Source organism: Chelmon rostratus, chromosome 1 (assembly GCF_017976325.1).
Source record: "Chelmon rostratus isolate fCheRos1 chromosome 1, fCheRos1.pri, whole genome shotgun sequence".
Taxonomy (NCBI): domain Eukaryota; kingdom Metazoa; phylum Chordata; class Actinopteri; order Chaetodontiformes; family Chaetodontidae; genus Chelmon; species Chelmon rostratus.
In genome coordinates this window covers 25765950-25790351 of record NC_055658.1, presented here as the reverse complement: position 1 = coordinate 25790351, position 24402 = coordinate 25765950, and the positions used below count along the sequence as shown (strand labels likewise).

Genomic DNA, 24402 nt, shown 5'->3' with positions numbered 1-24402 from the left:
AAAGTAATGTCAAATATGTTACAAAATAGTTTTAAAAGTGTGGGGGTCTCTTATGAAGCGAGTGTGTGCATGTGACAAGAATGCAACTTGTCATTGGTTCTTCAACTGGAAAATACTTTCATCTGTCCAATAAACGCCCACCATTGCCGGGAGTTTGAGCCAATCAGCGACCTTCTTTTCAGGACGTCCTCGTTTCAAACGAGAGCGAAAGTTGTCGCATGGTCCAGAAGCCAAGAAGCCAAAGGAGAATGTGTTTTAAAGAAGAAAACGAGACGACTTGTCTTCTTGTTGTAAGTTTGTATGAAGAGCTTTTGATTGAACGTTTTATTCTGGGATGAAAAGCGTGACGTTTTGGAGAAGCTGAAGTGAACGTAAACTAAGATGCTAGCATAGCTAACGTTAACCAGCTAACACTATCGCTAACTCGGCTAGCTAACATTGGCCTTTTGCTTTCGCCAGCGTTAGTTTGTCTTCGGTATTACTCGTAGTTCGACATTTCAGTTGCATTCAATGTCACATGGCCAGTTTACGTTTTTTTTACGTTTTTCACCACGATTTGGGCAACAGGATTGACCATGTTTTGAGCACATGGCTGTGGCTAACCTTGGTTTGCATGGCTCGTCGTTGTCCGCAGGTATTGCGGGTAACCGACATCCATGAACGTCTTACGTTGCAGTGACCTTAGACGGGAGAAAGCTACCTGACGACCTGGAATGTGAACACAAGGTAAAGACAAACCCAACAGGCACGCCAGTGTCACCGGGAAAGCTAGCGTAGCATGTTAACATCGGAGGGTTGGGTATGAGAGTGATGAGTTGCACTAATCAGTTGGGGTGTCTGCTGCAGTGGCATCAACACCTCAATCCGACCCCACCTGAGGACACACAGTGTGCACAGGGGCCATCTGACTCAACCCTTAACCCTTTTATAAGCTTACGTTCTGTACAGATGTGCACACCATAGCATGAGATGAGTTTAAAGGGATAAGGCAGTGAATTACCTACAGGAGATGGTGGTCGGCACACCTCCAGTGTGGAGAAGCAGCAGGAGTACTAGTGTAAGAAGTCAAACAATGTACTGCTGTAGACCTGGGCACAATTTAGCCACCAAAGAAAGGTCCTGCATACATACATACACACACACTCCCTCACAGTATAACTATACTTACAATGTTTAACTGCTTTACCTTGCTGTTAATGTCACTCTTTCCAAAGACACCCAGATTTACAGAGGTGACACAATAACATACACTAACCCATCAGGCCCACCTGGTGTACTAGGAGCTCACATGCTCTGTGGGGTAAAATTACTGTTTTTGTCAGGTTTTGTCTGGCTTGGACTGTGGCTTTGGTGAAATGATGGTAATGGCTTCAGGGTTGTATGATGACAAGGTACAGCAGTGAAACTATTCTAAATATAGTGGCTTTTTTATTATTATTATTATTTTTTGGGATGTTGGTGTGCCTAGTCCACTTACATGGGTACTTCTTGCTTTTCCTGCAAATGCATGGCCAATGGTGCACACTCTTTACAGGCCAGAAACTGTTTTTCCTGTCTGCACATTAACATTGCATAGAACTTCTAAATGTGTTCTCCCTGGAGGCGGTTTTCAGTGACCTTAAACTGCATTTGTGCTTGGATAAAAGGCCAAAGCGCATAGAAAAAGCTTCTATTTGAAAAAAATACCGGCGTACGTGTGGGCTTGTCATAAAATGTGTCGCTGCTGCCCCCAGTCCACGGCAGTGCCTTGTGCTCCTGCTGCTTCTCTAAATTGGGGCCATGCTGACTGCCATCTACTGTGGGTAATACACTGGCTGTTGAAAGTAGCTCATACAACCCCACTTCAAATAACTCAAACTATACCCAATTGGACAAATGTTCAGTGTTCTTCAATAATGGACTCATTTTGTTTTCAGTTACTATTTTTTGAGTGATTCATTTGGACACAATAATAAAATATCACATGATTCCACTGAAAACAGTAATACTGAATTTTCACCAACCTTTGTTTCTGTTGTTCAAAAACATGGGATTTCCTTTTAATGTCACATGTCCCCTGTGTTTGTGTTGTATTTATTTATTTTTAATAAGCCTAGCACGTGGAAGTGGAAGGATGCTGTGGTTGCTCAAGCTCCTGCCCACCCCCTACCTCAAGAAGGACTGAGCTCACTGACCTGGAGGTCAACTCCTTCATTCCTCAAGGTCTGTATCAGGATGTGATACAGCCTGCATAACTATAGGATAATTATTTCCTCTCCATTTACAAAAGGAATTTCTTTGCTTGTTTTCAATTAGTCACCCACAGTTCTTTTGAGTGTCTCTGAATCAGTCATGTTTACCATGTACCATGGCAATTGGTCAGCTGAGCATAATACTTATGACATTCAATGCAGCTGCTGGACTTTAGATGCCCTAGTTAAATTCGATCACCTCTATTTATGATGCCACTCTTCTACAGTAGATTGTAAGTAATCACAGATAGCTCTTTCCATCTGCAGTGTGTTTACCAGACACCTTAGGTGGGACCTTTCCCACCTAGTTTAACAATGAAACTTAACTGTATTTGCTTTGTGTCAATGTATGTACTGAACCAGAAAATAAATGCTGTCACATCATTACCCTAGATATATTACCTTTATGTTGTTTCCCAACTCCCTTTCAGAGGTGTCTGCACATTTCCTGTCAGAAATCCGTCCAGCACCACAAATCTGCAGTAGTAAATTGCAAAGAACAATGTTTACTTTGTGGTGTCTGTGTACAAGAAGTTTGATCTCATAACAGCTGTTGCTTTTTAGTTCGCTGTTCTAATTTGTGTGGCAAATGTAGTGGGAAGAAAACAAATGCAAGAGTACACTAATTGAAACACTTTCACTGTCCAAAACAAGTCCTGCTATACCTTAAAGCGTTTTGAAGAGCCATTGGGGTGTGACAGTGATGAGTTGCACTATTAGTCGGGTTGCTGATTGCAGTTGCACAGCGGACCTGTCCTGACAATCTGTGGTGACACACACTGTGCACAGGGGCCATCTGAGTCACCCCCACCTGATGGAGAAACGCTGGCTTGCTGCTCAAATGTTTTCTCTTGTCATTTCCTGACCTACAATTCTGTGTTTCTGTTCTGCTCTCTCCCTTTCCCAGCATGAAGATGGGAGATTTCGTGGACGTAGTTAAGCAGGATGTTCGAGCCATTTTGAACACGACGAACCAAATGAATCCTGCCAGCAAACATTTCCCTTCATAATCAGTGAAAGAACTCCAATTTGAGAGCTGGTGAGAACTCAACCTTATCTCAATTGTCTTCTTTTGCAGATTACGCTTTAAAATGGCACCGCTCAAAGCTTTTTATCACTGCGTGGATTTTAAAGACTTGCCTACTGATTTCTGATGTTTGGACTTTGTACAGCTTTTTTTTTTAACAATTGTAATAATCCTTAAGTGGTTCCTTAATAGTTTTACAGAATCTTTCTTAAAGCAATCTGTGGAAGTTGGTGCCCTCAGCACAATACATACAGTGTGATGTTGTCCCCTGCTGTCAGAGGATTAGGAGCATGTTGATGATGGATAAGAGCATTCAGCTGTGAACGTGGCTCCACCTGTTAAACAGGAGAAAATGCCCTGAGCCTCACCTTTGCTGGTCTAGTCCAGCATTCTCTGCAGACTGGTCCTGCACAGTTGTTGAATGCATACAACAAAACATTTGAGGCCTGTGTGTTGAGGGCTGAACCAGTCAAATTTTAGGTGGTCCATGTACTTGTGGACAGCAGTACATTTATCTATACCTATAACAGGTTCTTTGGCTACGTTATCTGGCCAGGTCATGTGAGACTAAATAGATTTTATTCAGAACAATCATGTTTCAGTGTGCTCCATGGCAGGGGTTCTTAGTCTTCTCTCTGCAGCCTTAATGTACAGCGTTTCACAGATGAAGCACAGACCATGCTGTCTGTCCACCACTGTTTGTTACTGTTTTAAGGACTTGGTACATTTCTATTTATCTAACAGCTTCCATGAGCAGACTATAGCTCTGTTGGTCACTCATGACCCAGTTAAAACCAGCTGTGATCAGTGGCCCACTTGATAGTTGGACCCAACAACAAAAACTGCCCACGATAGCTGTTTCCCATTTTGTCCTGATTACTTCTTTAACTAAATTATTGGCTCTACATTTAAATTTCCCCTGTCCTCTTTTCTGTCTTCTCTCTCTCGTTTGTCCCTGCAGGCAGCCTCACAGCCAGAAAACCCTGTCGGCCCCATAGCAGCAGCGGCAGCTGCAGGTCACAACCGAAGTTCAGCCTGGACCTCCTTCTGTTGCACATGTCCTTGATCCAGAACAACCTGAATTCACTCTGCCATGCTGGGAAATGTATGCATGCTTGTACTAAAGGAGTTTTTTAAGGTCCCAAGACTTCATGTTAACTAGTTGGTACTGAACACCCTGATTTAAAAAAAACTGAAGAACTGAATTTAGACTATGAAGGAGAAGTGAGGTTAAAGTAGATAATACAAATGCTTTCAGGTGGCATTTGATTATATACTAAAATTGTTCTCACTTGTAAAGTGGCTCAACTTGAACTAGAAACACCTGCAGGGCTGGAGGACTTTGTTCACCATGAAAAGATACAGACTTGAAAGGCTTGATAATGGATTGTCCTGCTGAAAATCATGATTAAGCTTTTTAATGTTAAATGAACTGCGTTTATATAGGGCTTTTCTATTCTACTTTGACCACTTAAAGTGCTTACAACACCTGCCGCATTCACCTATTCACACCCGATGAAATGAGCATCGGGAGCATTTTGGGGTTCAGTCATCTTACCCAAGAACATTTGGGAGGATCGAACCGCTGACCTTCTGATTGAATGGCCTGCTTTGTCTCCTGAGCCACAGTCCTGTTGGAACATATGTCCTGATTTTTTTTTTCCCTGTTGAAATTGAAAGGTTCATAGTTCATAGCATCATAAGGAATGTTTGTTTCTCTCTGAGTGATGACTTATTCTCTTCTGTAGGCTGTCTGCCTAAACCCTGCCTCCATTAAGCTATAACACCAGCATGCAGATTCTTAGACAGGTGAGGGCAACTTTTCTTCTAATCATGTTGGTGATTTCTTATTTGGGGTGAAAAATGGAAAATGCAGTTTTAACGAAACCAAGTTTGAACAAATGAAGGAGAAAATGCAGATTGAACATTGAGTTGTGATTTTTATCTGATAATCATTTCACTTTAGAAACAATTTCAATTTTGAGCAATTTCTACTGAGTCTTGTTGTGTATGTTACTCTGGAAATGTTTTGACATGTCTTTTCTGTCCCTCACTGTGTAGACGGATGAGGTGTTGGATCAGCGGTGCTGCAGCTGCTCGTCATCCACAGCTCAAACATTGATGACCACTGTGAGCCTTGGGAAGACATCTTTCAGCTCTACAGCTGTATTGTGGGCTTATTGCTGGTGAGCAACGCAGGGGGAGGTCCAGTTTTGCTACATTTATTTTCAAATAAATTTTGGCTTCACTCTCATCACCGCCACAAACATGGTCCGCATGCCAGTAAATCGGCACAAACTCTATCATATATTTTACACTCCTTCCTCATAGCTTCCAGCTGTTCAGTAATCCTTTGAGCCAGAGCAGTCATCACAGACTGCTGAGGCTGTTTGCAGAGGTGACTGGAATGGGTTGACTGTTTAGATTCCTCTGCAGGGATTACACTTTTTGTGATTGCCTTGCATCATCAGAGGCCACAGCTCATCTCAAATATCTGCATGTTCTCTGTGGTTTTGTCAGCCAGCAGTGGGTCTCAGGGTGGATGTGCGTGTGTTTGGTTAAAGTTGGGGCCTGGAAAAATGACATGAAATTCCTATCATCATGGTAGTCGCACCCAAGTGACAATAAAGGCAACAAAATGCGTTAAAACCTGTGCCTCAAGTGTCTTCAAGGTAGAGCTCTGAGGACACCGTGTAAACCAGTTGCCTACAGCATCATGTAGGATGAAGTTAGCTCAGGAATTAAAGGTTAACTTGCATTGGCACCAGTAGTGACCCTAAACACGTAACGGCCAGACATGACTGGATCTATAAGCATTGGTAAACATTTTAAACCACTGTTTGTTTGTTTTTTTGTCATTTCACTAAATAAAATTTACATTTTTCACCACTTTTTTTTTTTTTTCCTTTTTGTGGTAATTAATGAATCCAACAAGATGATTCAAAAGCAGGACATTCACCATGAATGGCAATAATAGAGATAGCTTTGTTTTTTCCCACTTAGCAAATTAATTTTGTTAGCAAGGAGTTGCTGCTATAGATAAAAATATACCAGGTTTAAATCCATTTTATTTGCTGCACTGTAATATTACAATTTTAGCTGCATTCTAAAGGAGGTTAAGTCTTTTATTGACTTTGTGGAACTGTATGATTAGCTTATTGTGATGGGTCTTTTGTTATCATGGAGACTTGTTAGAGATAGAGATCAGCTGAGTACATATTTCTTTGTGAAAAGTTAAGAAAATGGGCAGAAATTTAAAAGCAATATCAAACATGGTTTACTTTGAAAGTGACACCTTTCAGAAGTTTGTGCCAGATCTCAATTCTGGGAGCAATCAGGCCCGTTGAGCAAAAAACAAACCAATTAAAAATAATAATAAAACAACCCCCATAATGTTGGCTGTACCCTCACACTTACTAGACTGGTTATTCAGGAGGAACAGCTGCAGTGTTTGAAATTATGACCTACTGCTGTCTATCTCTGCTGTACAGTATACTTTTAACCACCAGGTGGCAATTGAGTATCAGTGGTTCCTCCAGTCTGGACAAACGCATGTGGCCTGGTGCTCTTGTCAGGTACAGGTGTTATAAAGCAACACATTTCATCGAATTTATTCTCTTACAGAAACATGATTAGTGCCTCAAGGCTCCACACAATCAATGATGACTCCTGCAGGGAGAAATCTTGTTGGGTTAAGCTACAACGGAGATGAAAACTTCCATCTTGCAGGCAAATTAACAAGAATCTTTGATTCTGAAATGAATTAATTCCTTTAGGATTTATTGAGTTATGTTCAAATTGAAGTCAAACCCTACGAGTTTCAGGACATGCAGTCATACATATTATCCATTCAGAGTTGCACAACCGCAGCTGTTCAGGAGGTGTACGACTCCATCAGCCTGTGTGATGATGGAGTCGCTTATCATATTTCCATATCATGACTCTCAGCTAGTTCAAGGTTTAGTTCATATGTCCTTTACTCTGCGGTCGTACCTTTTTATTGGCTCTTCTCAGTCAGTGCTCATAGACCTGCACTTAATGGAGAGTACTAAAGATCAAGCTCTGACCTTTCAATGTGAATATTTTGATACCTGTGTGACAGTTTTGCCCGGAGACAGCAGCAACATTTCCTTTGACCTCAAAGGTCTGAGCATGATGTTAAAGCTTACCTGTTGTTGATCTGTGCTAGAATTTTCTCCCCGAAATATGCCACAATAGATGTTATACTTGTGGAAATATTCAAATGCCTCCAGTCAAGTGTTATAAATATTTCATTCTTAGTATTTTTAATGTTTCTAACTGCAGGGAACGCTGCTGAAAAATATTCCATGTGCAACTTTACCGCTTTCTGCAAAGATCATTTTTATGCAGGTGAAATTCTGCAGTGAAGGGCACTCAGTGACTTCATTTGATGTAGAACAAGGGACAAATCAATTATTCATTTCATTAATTGTGAACTGACATCAGATTTCGTTTCAGAAGGGTTGCGCAGCCATGTTTGTGGCAGGGTGCTGTCATTAACTTTAGGGATGAGGGAGCACCACGGGAGTCATTTTGAGCGTTTGATTCCCAGCTAACGTCAATCCAGTCTTCGTTTCAGCCGAGCTGTCTGTCAGGCCGTGTCACAGAACTGAACGATGCCCTCCTTCTTGGCGCTTTCCCCGTCAGACTGCACCCGACTGTACTAGGCTATAGCCTGACATCACTGCTATAGCAACCAGAGAGCAGCCGGCTCGACAGTGTGTGTGTGTGTGCGTTGACAGGAGGAGGTTATGTCAGCCATGGTGAATTGTTTTGTTCAAAGATGTTTTCAGTCTCCTGTACTCTGAGTGAAATCTGAGCTGTGATATGTGACGTATGATCTGTTCACTCAGGTGTTATCTTTCACTCCTGTTTTCCCCACTCGCTGTCTGAGAAGTCCTCCTCTCCTCCCTCCTCCTGCTCTTCACTTCTTCCTCCTTCCTGCAGTAGTTAAGACAGCTTCTCATTGAGTTTGCAGCGTGTTTGATAAATGGACTGTTGCGTGTTTTATTTCCTGGAAAAATACTCCATTAGTTATAGAGTAGAAGTCCCACATTCAAATTTTTACTAAGGTGAACGTCAACAAGTGTAGGTGTTCTTGATAGCTGATTATTTTCGATTGATCTGTTTGTTTTTTCAATTCATTCATCAAGCCCCTGCTCCATAAAGGCCCAACATTGTGAAACATGGCTGACGCAGTTCCCACACCTGTAGGTGACATTCGAATCACTTGTGTTCAGTTTACAGTGCTATAAAACAGAAAACTGGCAAAGCCTCACGTTCGTGAAGCTGAAACCAGTAAATGTTCAGCCGTTTTGCTCAAAAACTGCTGTAAATGATGAATTAATCATCAAAAATACTGCCGATTAATCATCTGTCTGTCGACTAATTGATTAAGCAATGATTCGTTTCAGCGCTAAATGGCATAAGAGAGTTTAGTTATCATCATCATCATCAATTTTACGTGGTTTTCGCTCTTCAGCTGAAGAATGAAAGGCAGGAAGAGCAAAGGCAAAAAAAGGACAGAAAGAAAAAGTGAGAGTTAAATATAAAATGTGGTTATGCAACATAATTAACTTCAGGCGTCAGATAAATGTAGTGTGGTTAAAAAGTACAATGTCACTCTGACACGTACTGGAGAAAACATCTAAAGTTTTGTGGAAGTTCAAGTTTGAGGTACTGTTAGCTGCTTTTAAGTATAATACCTGAATAAATGCATTTAGTTACTTATTGTGAATATTGGATGAAGCAGCTTGTTGAATCTGAAATTGTTACACACTTCTGGCTTAGATGTGAAAATGTGGATTTCAGACATGTGAAAGGAGCACAGTGTTGTGTGAATGCGATGCAGTCATATAAATGAAAAGCTTTGCCAAATTTTATCTGTCAGTTCTGAACTTCATGGTAATAAATGCTAATATTTCCAGTGAGGTTGTGCAGTTGTGTGCCGGGTTAGCACAGCAGAACAGTTGCCTGGAGAGGATATTGAAAATAATCAGGTCGTTAAACTGTAAAAATGTGCATGACCAACATCACGTTGAACACACTTTGTTGTGGGCTCGATCATTTCCAAGAGAGGAGATGAATCTGCAACTGTTCAGCTCCAACACACACAGCATTTGTATGCAGATCATTTTTTCCCCCAAATTTCAGCTGCAGGTTTGACATCAGGCAGCAAAGACTTTTGCAATTTAGATGGCAGGCTGGCTATAAAACCGATGACGGTGTGTTACATTATGCACCAACTTTATGCACACTGGAGAGAACATCTACAAATGTGTTTCAGCTAGTCGTAACCCCTACAAACTTTACCAGGAAATGAAAATATGAGAATTTAATCTGAAAAATGCATCTATTTGGCAAAGATGCAACAAAAACCCAGCTGAGATCTAAACATTAAATATTCAGTTTTGAACTGAAAAGGGTCTCGAAAGCAGGAAGTCATCCTAAATACCATGCAGCACCATCAACTAGCTATCAAACCAGTAACATTAGCGAGCTTACTAGCAGGCATGGCAGCTAAAAAATGAAGCACCTTGGGTTGAGTATCTCGACAGATTCCAGACCACATGACAGGGCAGAGAAGTAGAATATGAAGTGGCATTAGCTAAAAAGATGGTTTCCTCTATTGTGGACTCTAAACCTAAAGCCTCTCAGAGCTGAATTATACCTTTTTAAACTGCTTTTTTCTTTATTGGTCAACAGCACAAAATCACATGGAAAATTAGACTGAATTTGACCAAATGCCTCACAAACATTTACTCTGAGTGAAACCCTCAACCACATTTATGCCAGTGGAACGAGCTGAATGTTTTTGTCCCTCGACCCACCGAATCTAACAGCTTAGTAGTTAAATTGCTCAGTGCATGAGATTTGTTTCTACTTTGGCTCTTTATTTCTGTTGGTGGAGTTGCTCATCTCGCTGAATTTTTGCATTTAATGTCACTGTGGATGGACAGGTAACAAGTGGAAGAACGTTCATAGTTGCTTTCACACATGCCCACGAGGGATTTAAAATAAGGCTTTTATTTCTGCGGTCTCTCGTTTCGTTTCCCTCTGTCCCCGCAGAAAACTGACTCACGGCTGTGATTGACAGGAGTGCACTGAGCGATCATAGAGGACGGATCGACTAGACGTTATGACCAGAGGCCGCTCTCGTTTTGCTTTTAACTGAACTCACCGGAGAGTTGAGGAACATCAAGTTGGCCACAGATGTTTCCTGAGTACCGGGGGGATAAAAATATGTCCAACACCTGAGAGTGAAGCTGAGAGGAGGGGGCGTCTCTTAAAAGAGATAAATATGTTTGTGCAGCCTGAGGAGACTGTCGGGCAAGAGTGCAGGCCCACAGGGAGCTGCACCGTCCACGGTGCTCTGAACACCCTCGAACATGTTGCTGTGCAGATGTGAGCTGGCGATCAAAGGCAGGTTTCATATTAACGGCCAAAATAGCTTTTCTGCTAACCAGGTCATGTTGATTTGTTCAGCCCCTGAAAATGATCGATCAGGGAAGTAGCCCGGGGCCCCGGTGAGCTGCATGCATGAATATGTAAACACACGTCACACGTTTTGTTAATGCTATCTCTGGTATCTCAGTGTCAGTAATTCAACATACAGTTACAGTCCCTGTTAATGACGAGCTGCAGAGAAACTTAATTGGTCCCAGTTGTGTACTCAGGCAGAAACTGTGTTTATTTAGTAGTCTGCCTTAAAGCACCTTATCAATCTGTTATGTGAATGGCTGCATTTCAGATTCAATGGCTAGAAACATTTTCAACTTGCATGCATGCCTTTACCTTAATTTGTCCCATCCAGATCAAATTTGCTTCAGCTCATGGCTTTGCATTGACTTGACAGGCAATCACGCCTCTAAAACTGGCTTTGCATCAAGTCTGAACATAAGCTTGTGAGTCGCGTTCATTTCAAATCCACAACAAGCCAAGAAAGATGGCTTGAATTTGTCTCTGAGACTGAAAAGTCAGTGTAGACCCCAGTGTTAAAGGATAACTTTCGTTTTTTACAACCTGCACCTTATTTGTAGCATTAAATACGCCCATTTACTCACCCAGACAACTTTGGTGGCATTTGGAGTCATTTTGAAGAAATTTGCCCCAGAGGAGCGGCGCGTATATCCGTGTAATGCGAGTACTCGGGGCATCCATGCGCAGCCTCTATATAACGCATAATCTGCGGCGAAACTCGTTCATATTCCAATATTTTGTTATGATATGCTGGTGCTATTCCCCTCTGAGCCCGTGGTGGCATGTTATCAACATCCAGCATCTCTAGACAACTACCTCTGACGTGGATGATGTCATTACCGAACGCCGAGCGCTGCGAGCAACCAGCCACAACACGGCTGACTCTGCGGCGGTCGGCTACGAATACGCAATAACGAACCATAGCTGTGCCAAACTACAGCTAAACTGGCCGACCGCCGGCTTTTAAAGTTATCCTTTAACTTGCTAACCCACAAATCCAGCTTCATGAGACCTGTGCTGATTTTGTATTAAAGTGGTAATAAATCAGTATAGTTAGTTTCATTTTTTTCTGAAAAAAAAAACAAACAATGTGGATGTGAATATGGAATGCTTTGTTGTTACAGTTCTGCAGTCGCAGAGTTCATATAACAATGACCCAGAACCAACATTGATGCTGCTGACTTTATCAGGCTATGACGAAGCTCAGTGATTGGATGTTTTTAACCACAGTGCTTCTTGGAACTAGGTGACTTTTCCACTTATTTTTTTTATATACAGGCTTTTACCTTTTCACCACTGGGGCACAGTGGTTTCATGGGGGAACCGCTACAAACGCTTTTTTCTCAAGCTAAGGTGTGGCTATGGACACACATATGCAACTAATTATGTTCTTACTCCCATCCAAATGTGTATTATTTGCAATAAACTTCACCAGAGATATTAAGGAAAAATGTTTGAGCTTTATGCGTCATGGGAAGAAGCAATAATATGCACCGTGAAGTTTGTGCGTGCAGTTTTGCATATTACAGAGGAGCGGACTGTCGGCCTTGGTGGAGGTCTGCGCTCTCCCAGTGTCCTTCTACTTTGAGAATATGTTCAGAATTCAATTTGTAGCCGACTTTTTAAGCCACCGCAGCATTGTGTAACACTGTGGCTTTAGATAAGGTGCAATTTCAAACTTTTCATTGTCACTGAAATCGTTTCTCCCCACGTCTCCTCCCTAGTTTCACTTCGTATCAGATATAATACCTGTGTGGTTGTGCGAATACCCACTAGGCTCCTACAGGAGTACATATCCACCAACCTTTCTCTATATACATGTAAATGTCTAAAAAATACAGACAAAACAGATTGAAATGCTAATTCACCTAACCGCTCCTCAGTTTTCGCTCATGTGCCCTGAACATTTCTGTGTGCTTTATTTGTGTTTGCTCTGGAGTGATGACTGGCACATAAAAGGGGAAGCAGGTACACAGAAATGCAGTGATAAATTTAATTAAAACCTGTTTTGTTCTGCAGAAAAGTGTGACTGATACAAATGAATCATTCCTATACTTTTTTTTCCCCCCCTCAACCACCACGCTGATAGTTTCTTCTCTTTTTAATTGAAAAGCAGAGAGGATTGTTACGTTGAGACTCATATACAGGCCAGAGGAGTCTCTGACTGCTGTTTATCTCAGTATGACTCATTGTAAGGTTAAGTAGAAAATGGTTAAAAGTGGAAACTGTTTATAATAATTAGGAACAGCTAATGCCTTTGGCTGAAGTTCTGTTTGCCTTATAAAAGCAGCGTGCAGCATATTTGTAGCTAGCTGAGTGCCAGTGTAGGTGTTCAAAAAACCACAAGGGAGCACACAAATGAGTGGCGCCCGTTTGTTTATTTCACCCGAGGAAAAGGCAACTAAAATAGGCTCGCGTTGAATAGACTGTGTTCTGCAGTGAATCTGGTTCAAAGACATGCCGTTTATTTTCATAAAGCTTATGTCTTAGGGCAAATCAAAGCAATAAGTGCGTGTTCTGATATCATAGAGCCAGCTTTCAGAAATATTGCAACACCTCTCTGCTCTGAAATCATGTCATGCTGCTTGCATTTCCATGGCAAGATCTGTCAAAGAATGTTTTCCTGCCTCATATTTTCATATTCATGTGGAGCTCATGAATACATCATGACTTTTCTGTATGCTGTGCACTGGTAGAGGCAGACAGGGCAGTTCGGGGGGTGTGATGTTACATGTTTGCTGTTTGAATAGTGTAGCTTTTTCCTCCAAATATGTCCAAGCAGACATCCACCAAAAACCTACACAAAGCATAATGGGTCAGATTTTAATCAGATGTTTTTTTTTTTATCTCTGCAGCACTCAGTACTCTCATTTTCGCTCTTTCGCAGTCAGTCCGACTTTTCCAAGCCTGAATGGGGAGCTGAACTTCTTTTCACAAGCCATCACAAAGAGAGCAGGAACTTGTCAGATTAAATATGCAACAGCCTGCACATGTAGGAGACATGCAGCTACCGAAATATTCAAAAATTCTGTTGAAATGTTTGTGTCCGTGTGCCAGTGAGCTCATCAGTTTATCCACTTGACCTAGAGGTCAAAGGTTTCTTGTGGGTGTAAATCAGGGATCCCTGTGCATCACATGACCTGCAGACAGGACGGTGAAATACGGGAGTTTAGAGGTTGTGGGAAATCTGAGCATTTCTAGCAAACGCACAGAGTTAGTGGGTTGTGAAGATGACCTGGGAAATTAGAGCGTCTCCTAAAAAGATGCAGAGCTGGTGGGTTGTTCATAGGGCCTGGGAAATATGAGAATTCCCAGCAAATACACATGTAGCTTGAGTAGTTGAGGTAGGCTAGGTGATTGCAGCATTTTCTGAAAATCAGTCAGTGTGTAGTTCAAGGGGCATAGGAGTGTTGAGCATGCCCAGAAATTACACACGAAATTGGAGAAGCACGTAAGCACATTTGCATCTTCACTTAGCATGGTGTTCAACATTGATGACACAAATTTCCACACCTTGAGGGTGTGGAACCTTCCCCAGAAAATACACAAAACCAATGGGTAGTTCAGGGACCTGGTAGATTTGGGTATTTCCACTAAATATTACAGCGAGTAGTTTGGGGGACCTGACAGTCGATATTGGGTGTTTTTTTAGGTTTCACCTATAATCTATTTTAATGGTTGATAGAGTTGCATTGGAAGGTGGGACTGTTTCACCCAAACGTTAGAATGGTTGGAGGTTTTTATGGCTTAGAGGGAGACTGACTGTGAGGCCACATGATTCAGTGAGATGCTATTGTTATATAGCGTGCTTGATGGCCGACCTGTGATTCGCTGGCATACAGTACGTCTCGCAGGTGTTGAGAGCAGAAGAAGAAAGTGGCTAAATCGCTCAGCGTTGTCACCGGAGATTTGGATGCTGAATAGATGTGAGCTTCAGTCAGATCCGGGCTGACATTAACCTTCCCTGCTGTCCCCTCGCCTCCTCAGAGGTCCGTCCATGATGGATGACCTCTCGCGCACACACAACACGCTCAGCGCTCCCTGCTCGTGCCCATTAAGAGCATATCCTTATAAACGGATTAGGAGGTCGGTAATGGAAACTCAGGGAACTTGGTCCCATAATCTCCTGCTTGATACGTTTTGCTCTGATCAATCTTTGTTTCGGTGCCTCGGAGGTAGTAGTGAAATGTCATTGGCTAGAATTTGAGAGGTGAGGGTGTGTGCATCTGTGTGGCTGGGGGTGTTCAATGTCAGATGTCAGATTCATTTATCTAACTTGTTGGCTGCAGATTCATATCGTGCACTGGCTTGAGGTGCCGAGGAGCCATTAGTTATTATCTGTGAAGGGTGTTGCATCTATGATTTATTCGGCGCCGCAGCAGAGATTGTGCTGCTACATTATACCGTCATTATGGCTTCAAGCGTGACCCAAATTTCCTCTGCCCCTCTTAACTCGCCCTCCTCTCCTCCTTCTCGTCCTCCTCCTTCTGCTGCGGCGTTTGAATCCAGATGGAGAGGAGGCCGTGCGGTGTGACCGCAGCTTATTATCAGCCTCTGCTGCACTGTGTGACCAGACCGGAGGGAGACGGGGAGAGAGAAAGAAAGACGGAGGTAGAAATGGGAGAACAGAAACACAACACGATGTTACGTAAAATAAACAGTTTGTCTGCCAAAATCACACGGTCACATTTACTACTTTTAAAGAAAGAAAACGCCACATGTTGAAAGATCAGGCCAGAAGATTTTAATAGAGAGTGACATTTGTAGTATTATTAGTAGTTAGTATTATTATTTTTCAAAATAGCTGCAGCCTTCCATTCTGCAATTGCGATGCTTGTATCTATTTGTCCCGTTTTGCTCCTCATCTGCAATTACTTACTGTATTTGAAAGACATAAATACTAACAGGCACCTTTAGGACACATACTGATGGATGACAAATCACAGGAAAAACCAACATGAAGTCTCTCAGTATGGAGTTAGGCCACCACGAGCCACCAGAACAGCCTCGCTGCTCCTGAACAGGTCTGTGTATGATGAGCTCCATTCCTCCAACAGACAGACGAAACCTTTATGCAATCAGGTAAAGCTTTCAATGCTAAGGCAACACTGTGTCTTCAACAGAAGCAGAGCAGTGAGCACTTTCTTTCTCCCTTGTTCCTCTTAATTGTTGTTTTCAATCATTGTTGTTTCAGTTACTGCTCGTAGCGGCTGTTTGTCTACATTTGCTTTATCCTTTGTCTCTGTGCTTGTATTAGACTTTTATTATGTGTTGTAGCCCTTAAAAGCCTAACCAGGGACAAGCAGTGCATATTGGCGGCAGCTAGAAATCAGACATACTTTGCACTGGTTGCTTTTTTTTTTTTCTTGGATGTAATAATGCCGCCCCTGTCAAATAAGAGAAGAAAATAAAGAGAAATAAAAACAATCTCATTGAGATCAAAGTCTCTTTTGCAAGAGAGACTCAAGTACAGAAAATAGAAAGAAAAGCAAACCTAACCAAAAGACGCACAGCATCAGTCACAGACCTCACTGGATTGAAGATGCACGTTCTGTTTATTTGCTGCTTTAAGAGAGCACTGTTTTACGTCGAAAGATCTTTCGTAGTCATTCAGCTGGGTTGAGATGCGGTGACTGTTAAGGCTGTAGCGTTTCGTTCGTTTCCATACTCGTCACACCATTCAGCGAGTCCTCTGCATCTTCTCCACTCTTTACTGTAACTCGTCTTAATTAATCTCAGACGATCACTCAGAATGAGGAGCTGCCTACTGACAAATGGCTGGTGTCCGTCTTCATTACTGTAGGCTTTAGATCGAGAATCATATTCAGTTAAAGTCGTCAGTCAGTGCAGCTGCTGGATTCAGCTGAGCCCTTTGTGGCTATTTCTGAGTATTAAAAGGGAGGTTAGTTAATTTAAACACAAGATACTTGTGCTCAAAAAGAGGATTCATTCTCAGTGAAGAACCTTGGAGCCCTAATCTGCCTCTATACCTGCCAAAGAGCAGTGATTCCTAACACGTCTCTGGGGGTCATCAGGTGGATACCTCCCTTCAATAGTGTTTCGCCTACTTAGTCCCACTACATCTCCAGGAGGCTAGGTGGTGAACTCCGGCGTCCCAGAGTCACCCCCCCCCCAGTGCCAGTTCACACTGCTTCTACACAATCCAAACAGCACCGCCACGTTCAACTGACCCAGGCCTGATTAGGAGATGCTGCAGGTAGTGGCCAGTACCGATGCTACCATTTAGCTAATGCTAATGCTAACCGCTAAGAAGGACAGAAGAAGACAATACAATTCCGATGCTACCATTTAGCTAATGCTAATGCTAACTGCTAGCCACTACCTGCTAAGAGGAACAGAAGAAGACAATAAAGCTAGATTTACCTATACTGTTAATGTTAACTGCTAGATGCCAATACTAACTGCTAAGATACTATCAAACTACCACCGCTTTAGCTATTGTTAGCTGCTACCATGCTAGCACAGGCCTAGATGCCACATGTACTGCCAATTGCTACTACCAGGAAAGGTTATTCAAGGGAAGGCTGTAATACTGCCTGGTCTTCTATAAACTTTGTCAACCAACTGCCCCCCTTCTCCTTGTCCTTAATCACTGCATCACACCTCTATCCTGACACACACCAGGACACCATGCCGGGATACAATGAGTCAAATTCCTATGCCGCCTTGTGTTACCCTGCACCACAGTCCTGTTGTGATGCTTATCTGACATGCCGACATGGCCTCTCAGTTTCTTCCTGTCTCTGACTCACCGCTCTGCTTTCTGTCCTTAACAGATTTTTTCATCCTTGCTGTCTCAAGGTGAGTCCTGACACAAACAGCAGCAGTGGGAACCCCCCAGCTCAGTCGTCTTGCAGGTGACACCTCCCAGATGTCGCAGGCTTGATGACACTAGCATTTCCTGTCAGCTAAAGCAAGTGTAGCTGAAAGAAGAGCAGCAAGTAATTATGGGATAAAAGCATGTTAGATGTCCTAATATTCTCCTGAGACACTTGCTTTAATAATCTCATCAGTTGGCACCAGAGAGCTTGTCTTTACCACAGATGGATTAAGACAACCTGATGCAGTGTTTAAAGATAGCATTGCATCCATTCCAGTGAGTGTTGTTCACCCAGCTCATATGTCACCATGTCATCTGTTGGTTTCTGGTAAAATGTACACCATACGTGAGTGCTGTTCCATTTCACAGTTGAGTACATTTAACATGACACCCATAGCTTTTTGTTTTGGGAGTGCAGCTGAAAAGTAATGGTGTCTTGTACGGGAAGCTTATGAGAAAGAGTTGGTGCAAAGAACAACGGAACCGAACAGCAGTGTAGTATCGCCTGCCTGTTATATTGCTTAGAAATCACAGATTGATTGTATCACCTGGCACTGTACTGACTAGGCTTGTTTAACCTCATGAATCTGTTCTCTGTCGGAGTGAAACTGAGAAATGTTTTTACTTTGAGCTGAACAAGCACAAATGCGCCTTATAAAACCCTGAACCCTGGCTGCGTCTCGTATTTGGGGATTGCCCATAAATCGACGTTGGGATGTCAAACCGCGTGGGTTCGCTGACATGATGCAACCATCAATTAGTAGAAGACTCGGTCTATTATTTTCTTGCCTAAAGCATAGATTAAAATTAATAGATGCTCCAATCTGCTGTCATATCTTGAGCTATAATTAAAGCCGCTGCCATTAGGTCTGCGTGCTGCATCAGACGACTGTCAGGCCAGATAAACTGCACAAACATCACAGATTCTACAAGATGATTTCCGTCTTTAGTGGGGAATTCCTATCAACATGACAAACAGCTATAATAATAAAACAATATAGTACATATACTACATAAATTCAAATAAACAATCAAGGGTTTACAGACGGTAATGGTGTTTTGTTCTCTTATCTCTATAAACTTATTGAAACCTGTATTAACAGAACTTCATTTGTGGGCAGTGCAACAAGCTTCAAACACAACATAACATATCTGTGGTGTAAGTTGATAGCGAACGTTTTCTTCGCACACCCAGCAAACACTGAACAATGTTAGCAGTCAGAGTCGTGTCTCTGAATATATGCCCAACATTCACTCTTCGTTTAGCCCCTCTAACCGATGACAGAAATATCTGACTCTTTAGTTGCCAGTCAACTAGTTGCTGACTTTGCTGTTTGGTGCTGGGCAGGTAGTCCACTGTGGGTTTTTAAAGCTTTTTTGTCGGTTCACCAACACAAGCTAGACGTCTTTCACGGTGTCCGAAGCCAAAATGACCTGGAAATGTGATATGGAACAGAAACAGCCCCCTCTGGTATTTGCAATGCAGAACTGAGTAATGGCGTCTGGGATGCACAAACACGATCTGCATCAATTTCACATCACCAATTTAATGTCAATTTACACGTCGTCTTAAAACAAAACTTTGTGTCTTAATATAAACATGCACAACCCATCCTCCTTACCAATTAAGATGGTAAAATACATCCAGATTGTCTGTTACTCCTCTCTTGCTGATTGAAACATCAGCTAATCAGCTCATTATTTCATCTGAAAAGTCCACTTGTTGTCACGTTGACGGATGACAAATCTTTGCTATCTTAGCAGTTTTGTTGCATCTACTGTAATAAGAAAACTTTGACTGTTTGACCTTTTGAACTATAATAATGATTGCTTGTTTGTTGCCACAGCTGCTAACATTAGCATTACTAATTTACTCATCTGTGTTTTCCAAGACAAGTCTGCTGTGGCTCTTGAGGTCTTTTCACCTTATTTCTCAGCTGTACTCATCTGAATATTACAATGTTGAGACTGACAGTAGACACACACGCACACACACACACTCACAGTACTTGGGGTCTTGGCTCCTCGGGGATTAGGTGTACCTGTCAAGACCTTTACTACAAGCAGCTTCTTTCAGTACATGTAGTTTTTTGGTCCAGTTTTAAAATAAAAACATTGATTGGATCAGCTTTAACTTTTTGGAATTAGGCCTAAAACAAGATATCTAAATTATAATAATCACAGCTGGGAAACGTGGATGATCAGTTTTTGTGTTCAAATCGAGAATTTTTATTAGGGCTACTCTTTTGTCCTTTTTTTGCAGACCTTTGAAAGCAAATTGGATAATAATGACCCTATTTACGGAAAATCACGGACCGGGGTCAAATAGATTTGTCTGCATTAGAAATATCAAGAAGGTCACTGTCTCGGCTTCAGTGTTAATTTATCAGGCAGGATGAAGCTACTGAGCCAAAAGATCCAATCAAATATAATGTGTACCTATATATTTTTTGACAAATGGACTAGTTAGCGGCCAGAGGTGGATAAACTCCTATATCTGATCACGTAATGTAGTAGGAACATGAGGCTCCGTGTGAATTTCCTCGCAGATGGGATATTAATATTCCCTGCATGTGAGAGCGTGAAACAGATATTCTACAAAGGATCTCAGTTTAGATTCATCTCTGTCCAATTGCTTTCTCTCAGTGGCAGTTTGCAGGTGCAGACAGTGAGCGATTAGAACGTAGTGAAGTCAAATTGCTGGTGTGTTTGGTTTCTCTTCGTACTTCTTGTTTAAAATCCTGCAGGGACCCTCCAACCCTCTCTCTCTCTCCTCTAAGCCCCCCACATCCAGATGAATCATCACTTCATAGTGAGGATTATCTCTCTGAGTCACCCATGTTGCTAATATCACACCTTCATAGGGCAGCTGTACCTCTCACAAGGCATTGTAAGAACTGCACACTACACTTTTCCCGAACAAAGAGAGTGATCAGTGGACAAAAGTCAAATCAAGCTGAAGTATTTTACTTTGAGATGATGTATCCATTTTTCCGAACGCATCAGTGGTGGGGATGTAATTTTTTTCCACGTGAGCAGAAATCTACCAGGATTATAGAATAAAAGATGGAATAAGTACTGTGTTTGGACAAAAGAAAAAGTTTTTTTTTCTTTCTTTCCTCAAAATAGCCATTGTGAGACTCTAAAAGGGGCATTGCAGCTCTTGGTGGGTACATTGTTATTTCTGCTGACATATAGTGAGCTGATAACTTACAGAACTGCCTGGTATAAAGTCTTCTCTCCTTTGTTCAATTTGGAGGTGAGAGGGGCACGTTCCTGCCCTTCACCCTCGGTGGAGAATACAGAGCAGATTGTTGTGAGTCAGCGGGGGGACGCAGGTAACTTTTTAGTGTCCAAAGACAAACAGAAAGGAGAGCTGCAGCCTCCCCCGGCCAGGCAGCTGCACCATTAAAGTGAATGATGACTTTAAGCAGTATATTTGATGCCATCTGTGCTGCATTGCTGAGCTTGGCGGTGAGATGTGCTCAGATGTGGTTGCCATGACTGTCAATGAGGAGTTCACTGGGCTCTCCAGCTCCAAATACAAGGCCTTCCAAGAAAATCTGAAGTGTACAGAGAGAGATAAGGACAAATCCAACAGATATTTACAATTTACTCTGATGCAACATAGAGAATTATAGTCTTCCCTCAGATTCAAGATTCAATCATTTGTTGCCACATGAACAGTTGTAGGGATAAACAAAAATATGTGAGGGTAAGAAATGCCACGCGACGACACTGCAGAATTCAGATATAGGGGCAGCTAAAAGAACTGGCCATGAAGTGTTTTATCATTAGAGAAAAGCATCACCATTGTTAGAACAGTACATAGCCAAAATTATGTGGACACCAGACATTGCACCCATATGTAGTTGTTGATCATATAATTCCAAAGCTATGGGCATGAATGTGCTGCTTTAACAGCCTCCACTCTTTGACAAGGCTTTCCACAAGCTGTTTTAACCTGGCCGCAGGGATTTGCTCCCATTCAGCCATGGCTGTGCAAAAGAGCATTAGTGTGGGGGCGTCGGGCGATAAGGCCCAACTCGCAGCCAGCCTTCCAGTTCATCCCGAAGGTGTTGGATGGGGTCGAGGTCAGGGCTCTGTGCAGACTGCAGTGAGAGCACAATTTCTTTATGGCTTTGTGCACGGGTGTAATGTCATGTTGAATGAAAACGACCTTCCCTTAAGCTGTTGTTGGAAGCGTGCTATTGTCTAAAATATCTGGTCGTCATAGAAATGCGCAAACATTCCCGGAAATGCGCACATGTACAGTGCGTGGATATAGAAGTGTGTATTAAAGGAATCCTGTAGAGTTTTCTTGTAAACAAGCACATATGTATATCCTTCAGCCCCAACAAGTGTGATTATTGTCTGTGGAGATTCTCATTCATCCAGATAATGATACTTCTAAGTGCTTTCCAAAGCCAACTGGACTCGCTTGAGGTTCTAGAAGACGTTTCGCCCTCATCCAAGAGGCTTCTTCCGTTCTAACTGACCAGTGGGGAGTTCCAGACATTTATCCTCTTGTAGGATCGTTCACATCTTGGAAGTCACATGTGAGTTGTTGACCATCACATGAGTCATGGACCCTAACCACTCACACGTGATTTCATCGACTCACAAGGTATGAACGATCCTGCAAGAGGACACCTGCCTGGGACTCACCACCAGTCAGCTAGAACTGAAGTAGCCTCTTGGATGAGGGCGAAACGTCTTCTATAACCTCAAGCAAGTCCAGTTGCCTTTTAAAGCACTCAGAACAAGTGTCCTGATTGCCTTTCTTTCCCCATGAAACATTTGAGAACATACATTTGAATCCATATTTGTTAGCCACCTGCCATCTTAATCAGTGATCACAGACACATGAACTTCAGGACGCTGTAGGACAGGCATGTCCAAACTATTCCATAAAGGAACATGTGGCTGCAGGTTTTTGTTCCAACCAATCAAGAGGTCACCTAATTATCAGCTGAAGACTGAGATCAGCTGATTATATGAGTCCAGCCTAGTGTGCTCCTCCTTGGTTGGAACGAAAACCTGCAGCCACACGGCCCTTTATGGTATGGTCTGGACATGCCTGCTGTAGGATGTTGGGTAGACTGAAAAATGACACACACCAGTGACGTAACAGCTTGTCAGAATACGGCACTTCCACTATCTGCCTGTCTAGAAAACCAGAACTTTTGTCATTCATTCTCTGGATCAGCACATCCTGGCTTCTGTACCTCAATCTATGCTTCTTCTGTTAGTATGATGCACCTGATGCATCAAGTGAAGCTCTGCAAGACAGCCAGGGTGTGTTGCACTTAAATGACACAGCATCATCAGCTGACCCACCCGCCCTACACCCTAACAGGTGGTGGTCTAATGCCGCAGGTGTTTACCCAGCTTAATTAGAGATGAGGTTAATGCAGCAAGCCCGTTGCCATTACAAATACTAATAATTCCCTTCTTTGTTACAGGATGATCGCTGCTCTGATGCGGGAGCGTTCCAGAGATTCAAAGGTGAGATTGTGGTTCTGCTTCCCTCTGCTTGAATCAGTGATGTTATTTTTACACAGAGGTACGTATTTTCGCAGTATCTCCAGTTGATAACAATGTAGTTTTTTTTTCCTTACGGAAAACCATAAGAAATATCTGTTGCGACGCTCCCACAATCCAACTTCAGAGCGACACATCAAGACTGTTTGACTCCACTGGTGAATATTTATCACTCGGGGAGGCACGAAAGATGAAAAACCTGATCAAACTGTTAACTTGGGAGAGATTGTCGAGCAACACAGACAGTAAAATCACAGATTTAGCTTTGCCCACACTTTTGAGCTGATGTATCGTGAATAAAATAACCCCTTTTCATGAAGTGAGTGAGCCTTCAAAGAAAAATTAGCTTCTCCTTTGCCGCTGTGTGAAAAGAGATAGAGGAATGTCTTCGTCGTACATGTCCTGTTCAATTTCTCAATCCAGCTTCACAATGAAATAAATTATGAGAGAGTGAACTGAAAGTGAACCCTGTTTTTCTTATAACCCGTGAAAGTAGACAGACAGGAAAGTGATGATTGAGGTCGTATTTGACCGATTGTAGATGCTTAATGTAAATTTCCTGTAGTTGGTCTTTTAGAGTTATAATGTGAACAGAATCTTATAAAACATGTCTACTTTTGCAGTTAATTGCTTTGAGAGATTTGCAGGAAGCTACTCTGTATTTGTCTTTTGTTAATAAATTGCAGTCCGATTTGCACAGGTTCTTCGCCTTTACCTGTTTAGACTGTGTAGTAAGCATGTTTATCATTGAAGGGGATACTTGGGAAGTTTTCTGCTGAGAGATTAGAAAATCAATATACCTACATTCAATTTCTCTGAGGTGTTTATCTCAGCAAAAAGATAGGAGGCATGGGGAAACTGCTAGCCCACCCCTTTCGCATGTGCCTTCCAGTAGGTCCAACACTGCCACATTTACACATTGTTCAATGTTTGACACACCCTGTATGCTGCCAGCATATGTTGCCTTTTATAGTTTCAAGGGGCAACACAGATTGTAACGTCACCATAAATACGACAGTAAGTCTATAATCATCACAAGCACAAACATCACTGCATGAAGGAGCAGCACTTGTACTGGCATCATTAACTGTTCTACAGAAGCAATGAACTGCTTAGAGTTTAGAGCCGTACCTATTTCATGTTGTTGCTTTTTCTTTATTTCTTCCCTGTTACATTCAAATAAATATATTCACAAGAGGCTCTACTGTGCAAATTGTCCCTCGCAGCTGCACGGTGAGTCAGAATAATCCACTAACGTC

General features: G+C 42.2%; 1 long non-coding RNA gene and 2 other non-coding genes across 3 annotated transcripts in view; all 3 read left to right on the top strand.

Moving 5' to 3' along the window:
- Positions 1-199: 199 nt before the first annotated feature.
- The window catches only part of LOC121603886, a 64525-nt gene continuing 40322 nt past the window's right edge, over positions 200-24402 (top strand). Inside the window, exons 1-9 of the long non-coding RNA XR_006006719.1 lie at positions 200-290; positions 635-726; positions 2092-2202; positions 3139-3270; positions 4220-4363; positions 5007-5067; positions 5320-5444; positions 17556-17580; positions 23065-23107. This is a non-coding gene — a long non-coding RNA (uncharacterized LOC121603886). The remainder of the gene's footprint in view (positions 291-634; positions 727-2091; positions 2203-3138; positions 3271-4219; positions 4364-5006; positions 5068-5319; positions 5445-17555; positions 17581-23064; positions 23108-24402) is intronic.
- LOC121611418 lies at positions 801-914 on the top strand. The gene has a single exon (XR_006007101.1). It is a non-coding gene; the product is annotated as a small nucleolar RNA SNORD67 (small nucleolar RNA).
- On the top strand, positions 2925-3037 carry LOC121611422. Its single transcript, XR_006007102.1, has one exon. It is a non-coding gene; the product is annotated as a small nucleolar RNA SNORD67 (small nucleolar RNA).